Below are 15,763 nucleotides of genomic sequence, written 5' to 3'. Positions count from 1 at the left end.
GTCCTGTGATGCTGATCATCATGTGACATGCTATGTTTTTATTTAAATCTATTTTATCTTTTTGTTTGTTTCCATAAACCTGCAGTCTACAATAGAGTACCTTCAAAGCTTTAGTCCAGGTTTTGGTTTCTTCCCCCCACCCCCAGGGTTAACAATCTGAATGTTGGTGGAAAGTGGTAATTTTGGTTTTCAGTTACTTAAACTTTTTTTTTAACATTTATATCCCGCTCTTCCTCCAAGGAGCCCAGAGTGGTGTACTACATACTTAAGTTTCTCCTCACAACAACCCTGTGAAGTAGGCTAGGCTGAGAGAGAAGTGACTGGCCCAGAGTCACCCAGCTAGTCTCATGGCTGAATGGGGATTTGAACTCGGGTCTCCCCGGTCCTGGTCCAGCACTCTAATCACTACACTACGCTGGCTCATACCATAAACACATTAAAACATAAACATACCATAAACACAATATTCTCTGCCAGTAACAGTTAAATGCTCACAACTCCTTTTTCAAATAAGCTTTTGGCCCACTTTAGTTTTGAACTAGTCGTCATAACGAAAAGCCTGGAGGCCAACAGAGACATAAAAAGAAGACAATGATCACTTTGTGATCTAACCCAGTTATAAAATATGTTATACACCGGTTTCACTCCCCAAAGGTAGAAACATTATTTTATTCTGGTAATGCTGTCTTTATGAACTTCTTTAGTCCATAGATGAGATTAATTTCAAATAAACTTAACTCTGAGACATGGATCCTCCTCACCTGGCCCACTCTTGCCAAGGCAAACTTATGCCATGTTATTTATGTTGCTTACTTTCCCTAGTGTCGAGCTTATTTATTAATTGATTTATCTGCACCTGCTCAGAGATTTCTCTGTTTATCAGTCCTGAAAGGATTTTGCTTGTAAAAGTGTGTCGAATCAGAATTATACAATGACTCTCAGCATTTATGGCAGTCTTTCCACGGTATACACTGGTGTCATTTGCTGCAGAAAAGGTACACAGCATCCATGGCTTTAAAAACCTACACAGGGGATCAAGTTAGGCTCAGTATGTTAGCTTTGAATCTGGGAAACTAGGCTCAATTTCTTACACAGCCATCCGCTCCTACTGTAAAAATAGGAATACTAATGGCTGGGTTGTTATTCAGATAAGCACAATAAAGCTTGTAAAGTATTTTGCACTCAAAAGGAAAAATCATATGCTCCACTGCACCAGCTGTGTGGGATAAGATTGCAACCAAGTGTGGTTGCACTGAAACCAGAAACTGCATTGCAACCGAACATGAATTTATCCTGCACAGTTATAATGTAGATTGTTTTAACTTTGCTGGTACAAGGTCATAACTGGAAGGAAAAGAACAAGGAAGTGCCCGGTCAGTTCTTGAGAAGGAACAATGCTACAAGTATGCTCTTCAGATATACAGAGTGATCTTTTCCTAAGCCTTTCGTGCACTTTGCTAATGGAAACTGTGCACCTGCTTGCTTGATTTATTTACTTATTTATTCAATTTATATACCGCCCTTCCTAAAGTTATTTTTATTTTTTAAAATAAAAACACATAATAATAAAACAGTTTAAAACCAGAAAATGTTTAAACCAGTTTTAAATTAAGTACCAGATATCATCAAAAGCCAGGCTAAAAAGTTGGGTCTTTAATGACACTGGGTGGCTATGTTGCCGTTTGTGATATGCCTCCTCTACTTAAGTGGGACTGAAAATAAGTTGGCAGTTTCAGTGTAGATAGAAAAGGTGGGGGCAGGGGAGAGAATTTGAGCTTTGTCTGTTTGCTGGCAAGAAACAGTCTTGGGGAGAGTGGTATACTGTAGCTTTTAAGGAAATGGTGCTCCTTTTACTACGAGAAGTGTCAGGGCCAGACTGGGGGCACTGAGAGGGCAGTGGAACGTGTGTGGGGAGGGCGCCAGGTTTTGAGCAGAATGGATAATTAAGGGTGGGAGTCAGGGTGCAGGGGTGCCCCGTGGGTGGGGCGCCCCGGGAATATGCCCTGTTGCTCTGTGGGCCAGTCCGAGCCTGAGCAGTGTCTATCAGAGTGTTGGTCTGCTCTCCACTTCTAGGTTAGTAAACAAATAGTTCAATACCATCATACATCTCCACATAAGGAAATTGGTTCTGCAAAAGGCTGCTCTAAAACTTGTTCTTCTTGGGTAAGTGGAGAGTATAAGAACATAAGAACAGCCCTGCTGGATCAGGCCCAAGGCCCATCTAGTCCAGCATCCTGATTCGCACAGTGGCCCACCAGATGCCGCTGGAAGCCACAGGCAGAAGTTGAGGGCCTGCCCTCTCTCCTGCCATTACTCCCCTGCAACTGGTAACTCCCCTGCAACTGGTATAAATCAATACATTTCCAAGAGCAACATGGGAATCACTAGTGTGGCTCCTTTTGTATATCGTAGCTATAAGTTCTGAAATAAGATCATCTGGGTGGAGGTAGCTACATGCTCAGTCATTTCCCACACCAGTATTACCATCCCTTGAGTTGGGTGATATTGACATGGCAAATAATTTCTTCATTGGTGCTGCCTACATGACCCATAAAAAGTGTAGTGGGTGCTGGGGTGATCAGACCCCGCCCCAAACCTTTTGGGCAGGCCATGGCTGGTATACTGCTGCTACCACCTGTTCACAACCTGGGAATGTTTTTCCAGACATGCCTGCCCCCCTCCCCTACCCCTGGCAGGTATACCAGACTGGATCAAACAGGATACCCAGTCTTCATCACAGTTTCACCAAGGACCTGAAACTGCAAAGTGATCACTTGGGGGGAAATATTAGAAAATTGTGGCTCCTTCAGTCTAGGGCTTGGGAGGCATGAGACTTGGGGCCCTCCTTTCTCCACCAAGCACTCAGGGAACAGTATTAACAACTCAACAAGCTTTATTATTACAGTGGGACATGAATTGGAGCAAATCGGGGGAAATAAAAAAAACAGGCCCCAACCTTATTAATAGTAAGACACCCTTGCTACACAACCCAGGGTGGGGAGAATAAGCTAGCACAAACTGACTACAATTACTATCCCTATCAGAGGTGTATCTAGGGAAAATAGCGCCTAGGGCAAGCACTGAAATTGTGCCCCCTGTCCAAACATCTGACACCCATCTTTCAGATAACTTTACCATAATATCAGCTGAAAAATACAAGTCAAGCTCATTAATCTTTTAATATTTCAAAAACTATTTAGCAGTGGATGTAGCCAGACCAAAAAATGCTGGAAAATGACACATTTCAGTATGCTGGGGCTCATGAAATACCCAAATACTATGCAGAAGTGTACTTGGAAAACTAAACAGAAGTGCCTGTCTAATTTTCTACTATGCATTGTAGCATCACTATTACATAAGTTTTAAAAATAAATGGAGAATTTGACTTTTTCCAGATACTCTGGAAATAATTAAAGGATATGCAGAGTAAACTGTGTCACTGCTTGAAATATATTCTAGTATTTCAGAAAGACAGTTAAAATGAGAGAAAGAGAGCAAGAAACTCCCAGTGGGCCTCAATACTAAGGATTTCACATTGATTCAAAGACAAACTCAGCATTAATAGCCATATTATTAAGACATCACATTTAACTCACTTATCACAAGAAGCAAAGTAAGAGCAAATGAATACAATACTAGCTCATAAGCTTCAGCTCAGTATTCACAAGCCCTGATTCTCTGTACATAGTGCCAATCTGAATATGTGTACAGTAACTTATATTATATTAAATTTTAATTTTTTTACCTGTAGCCCCTTTGGGGGGCTTCCTAAAGGCTGTGTGTGTGTGTGTGTGTGTGTGTGTGTGTGTGGCGGGGTGTCTGCAAAGGTTCCCCATCCCCCTGATGGCCTCTAGGGCCTTGCAGGAACCATTTGAGCATGTGCTGTGGCCATTTAAAAAAATATTTTTTTAAAAAAAATGGCCACTGAGAACAAAATGGCCACCGTGCATGCTCATATGGCCTCTGCAAGGCCTGGCATGGCCTAGGGCCTCCCAGAGGCCATTTGAGCATGCGTGGTGGCCATTTTGTTTTCGGCAGTCATTTAAAAAAATTAATTTTAAAAAATGGCACCCCCCTTCAAGTGTCACCCAGGGCACATGCCTTGCCTGCCCTATCCTAGATACGCCTCTACCCACTACACCTTTTATCCTGGTCCTTGGGGCTGTTATACTCCACAAGCCTCCAAGACACCTTCTCACCTCAAGCTGAGTAAGGCCTGAGGGAGAGAGACAGAAAGGCCATCTTCTTCACTCCAAAACCTCCAAAGAAACTCACAAAAGACAAGAAACCCCTCCTCCCAAAAAGAGAGGGAAAAGTCAACTCTTAATTTAATTGGTTCCCATGTGGGAGACTGTAGCCAATTACAGGGTTTGGTTTGTGGTCTGGCCCTGATGTCATCTATCCCAGCAACCAGGATCCTGGGGGGGAGGGAGTAAAGTGGCAAAACCCTTCCAAAAAGGGCTGAGCAATCCAAGGCTTTCAAAAGCTTATGACTACTCTTCAAAATGAAGAGTAGCATACTTCACCAACAAGGGTTTATTATTACATTACAAGAAAAACAAAATTAGGCAATAAGATCAATTGTCTCTTCATAAAGCAGATTGTAAAAAAGAAAGAGTTTTTATCAAACCTGGCAACTCAGATTCCAAGCAATACAGAAAAGAAACATATAAGTTCCCTCATGTGTCTAACTGAACTGGTCCTAACTTGTTACTCACTCGCTGTGGCCTTCCCACTTCCACAGCAGTACTCAGCCTTCTGCTTCCTCGGGGCCCTCCTGGGATATAACTTAGAGAACAAAGCTTTCTCATCTTCAATAGGTAACTGTGTAGGTAGTTCCCGCCCAGTCCTTGGGATTGGTCCATTTTTGAATTTCCCAGGCTTTCCCCCTTATTAGGAAAGGACTAGCCTGCTAGCAGTTGCTCTGAGTGCGGCCTTGTGTCCTCCTCTGAAGCCCTACCATCATTACACCCCCCTGCTTAAAATGAGATCTTGGGATTGATAAGTTTTCACAACCTGCATTGAGTCAGGTGACATGTTCAACAGGTTTACCTGGTGCCTTTAACTGGAGATAAACCAGCTGCAACCTAAAGAAAAAAAAGGGTCAAGAACAATAAAGTATGGATACGTCAAGTCCACAGAATCAACCATGCAATGGCTATCATCTTTGGCACTAATTAAAATTCTACTGTCTCTTTAGTTCCATCTCTCCTTGCACAAGAGCCTTGGAATACTGTGACTGGCACTCGTAAGGCCAGCCCATAAGGCCAGGGCAGTGTTTCGCAATGATTTTGGAGTCATGGACTGGTACACTCTTCATGCGTAGTTTCCTGGACCAGCAGTTAGTAAAGGGGTCAGGGCCCTCACTACCACCCCTCCCCCCAGTGATGTCATGCGCAAAGGGGGCGGGGCCCAGAGTCCACAGAGCCCAGGCGAGCTCTCCAAAGCTCATTTCTAGGCAGGCAGCCCTTGCTGCTGGATAATGTTCATTTCACAGCAGCGAGGGCTGCCTGGAAATGAACTTTGGAGAGCTTCTGGCGGCGGCCCCTGACAGCCCGAAATTGTTTTTTGGGGGTGGTTTTTATTAGTGATGCCTCTTGGACCAGTATCCAATGCCTCGCGGACCAGCACCGGTCTGCAGACCAGTGGTTGAGAAACACTGGTACAGGAGGTACTGCCTCCTGAGGCAAGGGCAGCGCTGTGGGTACTGAGGGCACAGCAGACTTGTCAGGAACAAGGGCTCTCTCCCACAGGAGAGAGCGTAGACGGCTTGCCTGGTTCTTATGGTCTTGTTTAGTAAATTTGAGGCAATGTGCACAACCTTCAACCTCGTGGGATTCCCCCAAACAGACTGGTCAGTGGGAGTGGCCATCAGAAAAAGATATCTTAGCCCTACAAAGTGTACAATGCTTAAAAATCACCTTGCTGGCCATACAGAGAAGGTCGGGGTGGGGAGCAACAGATGGGATTGAGACCCCTCAGCACTTTCCCCCCAGAAAAAAATTTAACCACAATGGGCACCTGGATTTTTGTTTTTAAAAAACAGAATAAAAGGGAGGGCAACATTGGAGATGAAGCCCTCTACAAAAAATCAGTAAGGGGAAAAATGAGGGTCGGGAGGTGGCCTGGCCCACGGATAAAAATTGGTGGTGAAAAACTTTACTTCAACCCCAAAAGGGTGGGAAGGGTTGGAAGTGGTGGGTGGGGGGTGGAGGAGCCGACTGAGAAAACAAGAGGCCAACGGCAAAGAGAAGGAGCACAACTGGATAGGAAAAGCAGGAATAAAATGCTAAAACAACTCAAAGGAGACAATAACAAGGATAAAGAGGAATTATTCAACCTTTTGATCACAGAGAGCAAGAGAGCACCCAAGAAAAAATGCTATCCCTTCGGGCTAGAAGGGATGAAAGAGAACTGAGTGAAGGGGGAACAAGGCGAGGCTGGCAGGGGCAGAGCTACCACTCAAAATCAGAGAGCTTGAGATGTTCTGAAGGCTGGTCAAAGCACCCTTTGATATTCGGAAACTGCTTGAAAAACAGATCATATTAGAGACAGTATCGAAGGTATATTTTTGCCATCACAGGCCCAAAAGCCTCATTTTGACTAAAACTCTTGCAAAGCAGACTGGTCAGCCTGGACATAGAAATTGCCCTTCCGGTGTCCTTACAGTCGGCACGTTTCAAGTGTTCCAAGTGGCACCAGAGTGGGCGGTAAGGGGCGGTTGGTGAGCATTTTAACCTCCCTGGACATAAAGTCACAGAACTCGGGTTGGCTGTACTTAAGAAGATAAATTCAGGGAGATATTTGCAACATGAAATAGCAGAAGAGCCTATAGTGAAATTTGATTGTGCCAATTTCTCTTTGAATAGATATTATGGGTTTTATGCACAATACAGAGACACATACTTGGAAATTTCTCTCCTTTGCTACCTGGTATGTGTAAACCCACTGACATACTGTAGATTTCTCTTTAAATGTATCAATATTTTTAATTCTCCTAGGCATACCAGTTGCTAATCCCATGTGTGGAAGCTCTCGCGAAAGTTTGCGAGCAGCAGCCAGATAGGATAGAGACAGGGAGAAAATGGCGATGCTGGCTGAAAGAAGCCGCGGAAGCAGAAGGTGGCAGTGGGCTGGGCCGGCCACAGGGAGGAGGAGGCAGTGTCTGGCCGGCCTGGTCACAGGGAGGAGGCGGCCACTGCCGGGAGTTGGCAGGTGGGCGGGAAGGGGGGAGAAGAAGCAGGCCGGCTGGAAAGCCCAGCCAGGCGGGGGGGGGGGAGAAGAAGCGGGCCAGCATCTGCCAGCCATAAAGTGCAGGGTGGGATGCGAGAAGCGGGCGGTGGGGGAGAAATGGGCCGGCCGGCCAGAAAACCAGGTGGGCCAGTGGGGGGGGGGAGAGCGGTGGTGGGTGGGCCAGCCGGAGGCGCGAATGCTCTACGCCCAGCCTAGCTAGTATGGAATATTTGTCACTACCTGCTGTAACTGACTCTCTAAGTCACGAAAGCTCATGCATTAAAATAGTTTGTCTAAAAGGTCCTGCCTTATTATTCTTTTATCAAAAATAATTATCACTGCCCAGAAAAGCATATTCAGAATCTGCAGACACTTGTGTTTAGGCTTTAGCAAGGCCCACAAATATTCTCTGTGCCTTTGAGACACAGGAAGATTGAGCAAGCATCTTCTGCTTGCTTATGCTAGGCTTAGCAAACATTTCATGAATAGTCTTGTGTTATTCTGCAAATTTGAAGTTAAGCTTTCACATACTGATTTAATTTGTATTTGTGTGCACATGTTTACTGAGTTACAGTTTTCTGGGAAAAGTCAACATGTGGATATTTATGTGCAAACAGGAATAATTTTCCTATTGAGACAAATACAATATTATATAGTTAATGAAAACCTAGGGGCATTTCTATATCTCCAGCATACAAGACAGGAATATATTTATTACTCCTGTTTCACAGACCATATGGTAACTTTATGTAAGGTCTGCTCTAAGCAATGCACATTTATTTATACAGAGTTATAGATGTAAAATAATTTGGAGAAGAGTTGCTATTGTTCATGAAGTTGCCAATGTTAGTGCTTTCCTGGCTCAGAATATTAACCAGTGTGGTATAATGCTTGCCACCAGTCTGAGGGGAAGATCATCTGGTGAGGTCCAGTTGCGGCTACCACTGGCCTGTTTGGTAACTTGGAACTGGGTTCTTTTCCATAGCTGCCCCAGGATTTGAGAGTGTGTTCCCTGTTAAGAGCTTCCCCAACTCTGGCTACCTTCAATAAAGCTCTTAAGACACATCTGTTTCTTCAGGCTTTTAGTTAAATAATTTTCATATTGTTTTAATTGCTTTTAACTGTTTATTGTAATGGTTTGTATAAACCATCTAGAGATATTTTATATAAGGTGGTATATAAATTCTATAAATAGATAGAATTCTATAGAATTCACCCACAACTTTTGCCCAGATTCCATAGAATTCGCCCAGAACTTTCGCCCAGAGACAAAAGTTTGGGGCAGTATACAAATTTGATAGATAGATAGATAGATAGATAGATAGATAGATAGATAGATAGATAGCTCTCCTCTGGCTAGAATAACATAATTAGAATAACATAAGAATATAAGAACAGCTCTGCTGGATCAGGCCCAAGGCCTATCTAGTTCAGCATCCTGTTTCACACATTAGCCCACCAAAGGCTGGTGGGCCACTGAATGCCCAGTCAGGATAATAATTGCTTCAGGATGATAATTAGAACCAGACAAGAACACCTACCTGCCTATCAACTACCCAACTCACTCACTCATTCCCCTCCATCCACCCCTTATCATCTCTATCTCCCCTTTTATCTGGTTGTGGTTATGACTGTGAGGACAACAGATAGGTCATTTCATCCTTCCTGTTTCAGAGGATGAATACAACTGAAGGAAGCCCGGGCGGGTGCACGGCTGGGGGAGTCAGTCATATGACTTGCCTCTGGGGGCCCCCCCCAAGGCAGTGGGCCCCCAGACAACTGTCTCCCCTTGCCCTATTATAGTTATGCCCCTGCTCCTGAGGTACAAAGGAGAGAGAGTTCCAAGTTGTCATAAGACTGAGGGAGCTTAGCTTGCCAGCCTTGTCTGCTGGCTACCCCTTCCCTTTGTTATCTTAGCAACATGAGCCTGTCTGTGGCCAAAAGTGGTGGTATCCAAGATGTGGCAAACGTTTCCTCAGATAATGTGAATTCACAGCTGCACAAATTTCCCCTTATTCCTGGGAAGGTGTAGCCAGAATGAAACCTGCACTTGTGTACTAAATCTGTACACTGAGCTTCAATCTTTTGTCTATGGGCTGGGCTGGGGAGGGGACATGTCATTGTCTATACCTGTATCTGTACTAAGACAAGTGTTAGCAAAATGCTCTTCCCATATATGTTCTGAGGGCAGCAGAACATTGTGCAAAGTGACTTTTCTCCACACCACAGTTCCCATCACCACATCCCCCCTTGCATGCTGCAAGTATGCACAACACGAGTCCACAATAATATAGCTTAATGCCATGTGCCCTGTCTTCTGAGTTATGAGTATACAAATCCCCTGACAGGGGTTTGTATACTATGATATGTATGCAGTGCCTGGATGCAAAATTATTCTGAATCCTGTACTCTGGTGTGATAGAGTGGATGGGATGGATGAAGCCACAGGTCAGGGAGACAGAGGATTTTTGCTTTCAGTTTGTTCCAGTTGATGTTTATTTACTTGCATGTCTTCTGAAGTCAGTGTAACATTAACTGTTATTGAAGGCATAAGTTTGCTCTTCCTGGTCCTGCCCACACAGCATGCCTCATCTCAGCCAATTTTTGACCTTTGCACTGGCTAGGTTGCACCCATGGTAAGAGCATATAAGAGCACAGCAATTGCCTAACTGGCATTATTGGTCCTGATTGGCTATGGCACTACACAGTTTTAGGTGTTCTGAGGTGAGGACTGGCTTCTCCCAGCCTGCCTCCAGGTGGGAGACCTGAGGCCTTGTGTGCTAGAGCTATGCTGTTCCAGAGGCCTATGGCTCCACCTTCAGCCACCCACCCCCCACCCCCTCAGTCCTAGTCCTGGACTGTCCGTCCATATGGCTGAGTCTGTGGGCTCGGGCCCTGGGGGAGGTTTCAAAAGCCTTATTAGGTTTCTTTTGTCTATTTTCCCTGTGGTTGTATGATGAGAGTTACTCTGTGGAGTAGGAAGTATGGGTCCTAGTCCTGCCTCCTCCACTCTCTTTGGGAAGCCACAAGGGTGTGCAGGCTGCCTGTGTTTGTCGCAACCCTGTCTTCAGGAATCTCTGAAATATGTCAGTTGCTCATCATTGCCCCATGCCAGTGTTCACTAAAGAAGACACTGTGATATTTTGATGGTGCCTGGTTGTATATGTTATGGGATCATTCTGCTAATGCCATTGTCGCTCGTTATCATTGCCATTGTTTGGTCCTTCTGTGCATGGTTCATGTAGAGATGTTATCAGTGTTGGGAATTCTCTCTGGTAGGAGAAACCCTTTTTCATTATAGCAGAGTGCACAGAGGCACAACACAGCGGAATTTAGTTAGGTATGCGTGTATGCTGAGAGTAAAGTAACTTGGAGCCAGTTCATAGTTTCAAATCAATATAAGTGGTATTTATTAGAGAACTCCATTCTAGATAGGAAAGTGAGGAGTTAGGATCACTAATCTAGCTAGCTAGCTGGATGCGGATGGATTCTGCATCTCTGCACACATGGTGCAGGGAGAGGAGCTTGCATGTTGTAAGGTAGAAGGAACAGGAAGCGAAGGGAGAGAGGAAGTGCAAAGCAGGAAGGAAGGAAGTTAGTCCCTAAGAGTAGTAATCTACATTCCAAAGGGATAGTGTCAGAGCAGTAGAGAAGGGATGACCAATGTCTTGACCTTCTAGCCCTCTGACTCACTAGTCTGTCCTTCACTGTCTTTGAGACAAGAGACAGCGCCAAGTCCTGCACTTCCAACAGTCAGTAAGTATGCTTTGATTTGTAGGTGGTTCCAGAGTTGCCTTGGAAGCTGTGGGTTCAATCGGTGTTGTTAGCTTAGCCCTTTTCTGATACTTTTACTGCTCTCTAATATATGTGTTCATTATACTGCCTGAAGAGACTCCACACATACATCCAGGAACCCTGCTTTCATTTTGAAGTACAATTTTGCTGTTTACTTTGCTGCTGGCAGTGCATAGGATCACCAGAAGCTGCTTTACTCCAAGTCAGACCATTGGTCCATCCAGCTCAGTATTGTCCACTACACTGCCTGGCAGCAACTCGTGCTGCCAAATCAGCATGATGTGAGCGACTTTATCTGCAAAGTGACATGCAAACTTATCACAATGGGTGGCACAGCAACTGTATTTTTATAGTCTTTTTAATTTTTCTGTGAACCGCCTAGGGATTGTCTTAATGAAAGGTGGTATATACATTTAACAATAAATCAATAAATCAATAAGAAGCTCTCCAGGGTTTCAGGCAGGATTCTTTCCTAGCCCTACCTTGAGTTGGCAGAGATTGAATCTGGGATCTTCTTCATGCAAAGCAGGTGCTCTAACAATGTTACTCAGGCATCAGTGCTGAGAGATCATCATCAATAATAATAATAATAATAATAATAATAATAATAATAATAATTCAATTTCTATACCACCCTTCCAAAAATGCCTCAGGGCGGTTTACAAAGAGAAATAAAACAAATAAGATGGCTCCCTGTCCCCAAAGGGCTCACATTCTAAAAAGAAACATAAGACACACACCAGCAACAGTCACTGGAAGTACTGTGCTGGGGGTGGATAGGGCCAGTTACTCTCCCCCTGCTAAATAAAGAGAATCACTACGGTAAAAGGTGCCTCTTTGCCCAGTTAGCAGGGGTCATGGTGGGCTGACTCTCCAAATTTCAGTGAACTGTTAGTTACAAATCTGGCAGTACATACAGTCATTACACGTGTTATTGTATGTAAACAACGTGTATCAGAGAGAGAGAAGCGGGTGGGACTAAAAATACGCACCTCATTCTATACTGGTCAGAGTGACAATATAAAACATTAAATACAATAAATGACACCCAGCATACATTCATAACATGCTACAAAATACAACTCCTGGTGCATATACTAAACTACATATAACACACAATGGAAACCTGGTTGGTATACCTGTTTCAGAGTCTTTATCAAGTGCCTGATTATTCAAAATATTGATCAAATGGTTGTTCTTATTATCTTCAAAGCATGTAGTAAGACATCATCATGGAAAACTTCAAGTACTGTACATTCACTAAGATATCATCATGGAGATCTTCCAAACATTTTCCCCTTCTGTGTAAGATTTAGCTGTCCACACAAATTGCCATTCCACTAAGACAGATACTGTAAATGCTGATGGTAGAGCCCGCACAGCTGTCAAGTACGGAACAGTACTGACATGAATGGGACTTGTGTCCTGTGAGACAGTCAATTTCTTGGGAATTTTTTAGACATCAGTACTGGTCTTTACAAAGTGGCTGGTGAGAAATTTATAGGGGGGGGGGGGAACGGAGGAATCAATGATATCCCAAGGAGAAAAACAAAAAACAGACCGTGGACAATTAATCTAATAAACAATTAAATAAGAATGGGATTTAATCAAATAACATACTAAACGTAATATAAGATATACTAAAAACCAGTATATGTACAGAAAACATATGACTGAAATATACTATATAAACTCAGTCAGGTAAACATCTACAAACAGAATATATGAATGAATGAATACAAGGCACATAAACAGAAAACTCCCCCTAGGAGCCCAAAGTCGGGTGGAAGCAAAAGAACCTAACAGCCGGAAGTTAGAAGTTCCAATCCTGGATTAAGGTTTGAGTTTTTTTGAATGAACATGACAAAACAGTTTTAAATATTTCAACAATGTTTTAGAGTATGTATTCATTATATATTTCCTAGGTAACATGTTGCTCATATGATTCTGCATTAGAAGCTGTCTGCTCACATCCAGTAATATTTGAGTGTTTACTTGGATCTATATAATGAGTGAGTATGAAGGAACCGTAGTAGTACCTACTGTATGACTGAACATTGTTGTTAATGTGTATGTCTTATAGGATAAATTGCTGTAGAAGAGAGAGAAAATGTTTAAAAGTTCTCCATGAAATTTTCCATGATGATATCTTACTACATGATTTGAAGATAATATTCTTCTCCATAAGACCTAACATTTGATTAATATTTGAAATAATTGGACACTTGATAAAGAATCAAGTGTTATGTCTTGATTAGTATATGCTTCATTAGTTGTATATGTATCATGGGTTGTATTATGTAGCATGTTATGAATGTTGTTATGCTAGGTATCATTTACTGTACTTCATGCTTTATACTATACTATATGACCAGTATAGAATGAGATATGTATTTTTAGTCCTCTCTATATACTGCAAATATTCACAATTATCATTTACAATTGATTTACTTATTGGCATTATAGTTTTCATATTATACTCCACCTTATATGTGTTATCTTGTATTATTGGGTATTACTTAACTGGCCAGTCAATAATATTTATGGTTCATCTAAAGGCCACTATTAGTCTGTCATGACATTTATTTTATTATATATTTATCACATTTCTAGACCGCCCCATTCAAAGGCTCTGGGTAGGAATGTGCACGGAACCGCAGCGGGGAGTTTCAAAGGTGGTGGGGGTCTCTCTTTAAGAGCGGGGGAGGGTGAACTCCCGCCGCTTTCCCCCGCTGGTGTCTGTATTTTGCAAAGCCAATTGGGGCGGCAGCATACCTCCCTGCTGCCCCATTGCCGTCATCTTCCGGATATGACTGGAAGTCGCCGACGCACCAGCACTATAAAGGGCCTCCGAACCAGTTCCGTGCACATCCCTAGCTCTGGGTGGTGCACAACAAGTTTTAAAAACATAAAAACAAACACCATTTTAAAAACACACTGCTTAAAACAATATAAAAACAATTCTATGATGTTATCTAAGAGATCTGAAGATGGAAAGAAGGCACTTGCTTACTGTCATGTCCAGTGTAGGAAAATTTTCATGATCTTGACCAATTTTCTGATAAATTCCCCAATAACCTGGTTTAGATCTGAGCTTTAGATCTTTCTCTGATAAACAGCTCTGTGTTCAAAACATGTTGTGACTAGTAGTGTGCTGAAGACTGCAGTACTATGCACCTAGGTGGCCAGATTTGGCTTTAAAAAAGCCAAATTCTGGCTTATGGCCCATTTGACCCATGAGTATACCCCTTAGGTTCTGGCAACTATGCAGAATAAATCCCACTGAACGAAGTGGGCCTTTCTTTTCAGTTGACATGCTTAGGATTAGACTACACTATAACTGTTTCCTTGACCTATTGAATATTTGCCTTTGCCTCTGCATAACAGCAACAATAGGGATATGAAGTAGTGGAGAAGGAATTCTAAACATTCAGAGAAGTTCTTTTATTATTGTAGTCAACGGTACTCTTGCTACTGACTTCTGAGACTATAAATTCATGTACTCTGATCCAGCAATGGCGCTGGGTATACAAAAACAGACTTCCACTCACATATCCCTTGCAGGATGAAGAAGCGTTTGTGCAAAGTAGTGCTGAGTTTCCCAGGGAAGCACCACCCAGTATCTGGGGCTCTGTGTTGGTGGGTGACAGCACCAACCACATCTTCAGGAAGACAGGGGGCAAGTTAGATTAGATGACAGTAGGGTTAGTCAACAGTAGCCCACTGCTGCATGTGTCTCATTTCACATCATTAGCTTTTATGAAAACTATTGCAGTGCTTTCAGGTCTGGTTTCCTGAAAGTATTGCCATTCTTGTCAGTGATTGTATTTCAAGGATCCTGTTTTCAGTGATAGGCCATAATACTTGAAGCACATTCAATGACATACATAAATACAAGTACATTCATTGATATTCTCTCTCTCTCTCTCTCGTTTGTCACTTTAAAAACTCTGTGTTCCTTGTACAGCACAGAGAAGCATGTCATTTATTTCTGAGGCCAAGTTTAAGGCACCAGTATAGTGGATACTGTTGAAAAGTCAAGCATGCACAGGAAGACTGAGAGACTTTTCAGGAAATGAGAGGAGTGTGGTACAATACGTGCATTGATAAAACTCATGAACAAAGTACACTTTTCATCAGCCACAACTGCAGAAACTGAGGAGAAATCGGACTGACTTGATCATTTTCTGCCTTAACTTGTATTTACATATATGGAATGAATCTATTTGTTGCAAGATAAAAGTGTCTAAGGCACAACATATTTTAATTTTGTGTGTGCATCTTGTGAGTATGAAATATATATATATGAATCTTCATCCATGTAGTATGCAAGGGCCATTCTAGTATTATATGTCCATACTTGTGTTACATATATATACACACATATTTGCATGTCAGGTAGTACGTAGAAAATGGCTAAGGATCCACATGTTTTTTAGCATCAGAAGCAGGCCCATAGCCAGCCTGAAAGCTTATGGCAGGCCCCAACAAAAAGGGGAGTGGGCCAGATCCGTCTTCAGTGGGCCAAGCCAGCTTATATGGCTTTTTAAAAACAATTTGCACTACTTATCCTGAAGTAGTGCAAAAGTCAATTCTCTAAATCCAATTCAATTCAATTCTCTAAATCAATGTTTTTTAAAAATTCAATAAAAGTACACATAGTTAAAACTGCAAACTATTTTTAATAAGAGTATTCTAATACTTTATAACAAATAAAAATTTACATAGATAAAGC

The sequence above is a fragment of the Hemicordylus capensis genome, chromosome 1 (assembly GCF_027244095.1).
Source record: "Hemicordylus capensis ecotype Gifberg chromosome 1, rHemCap1.1.pri, whole genome shotgun sequence".
Taxonomy (NCBI): domain Eukaryota; kingdom Metazoa; phylum Chordata; class Lepidosauria; order Squamata; family Cordylidae; genus Hemicordylus; species Hemicordylus capensis.
The sequence above is the reverse complement of the archived record's forward strand: the minus strand, read 5'-3'. Positions refer to the sequence as shown.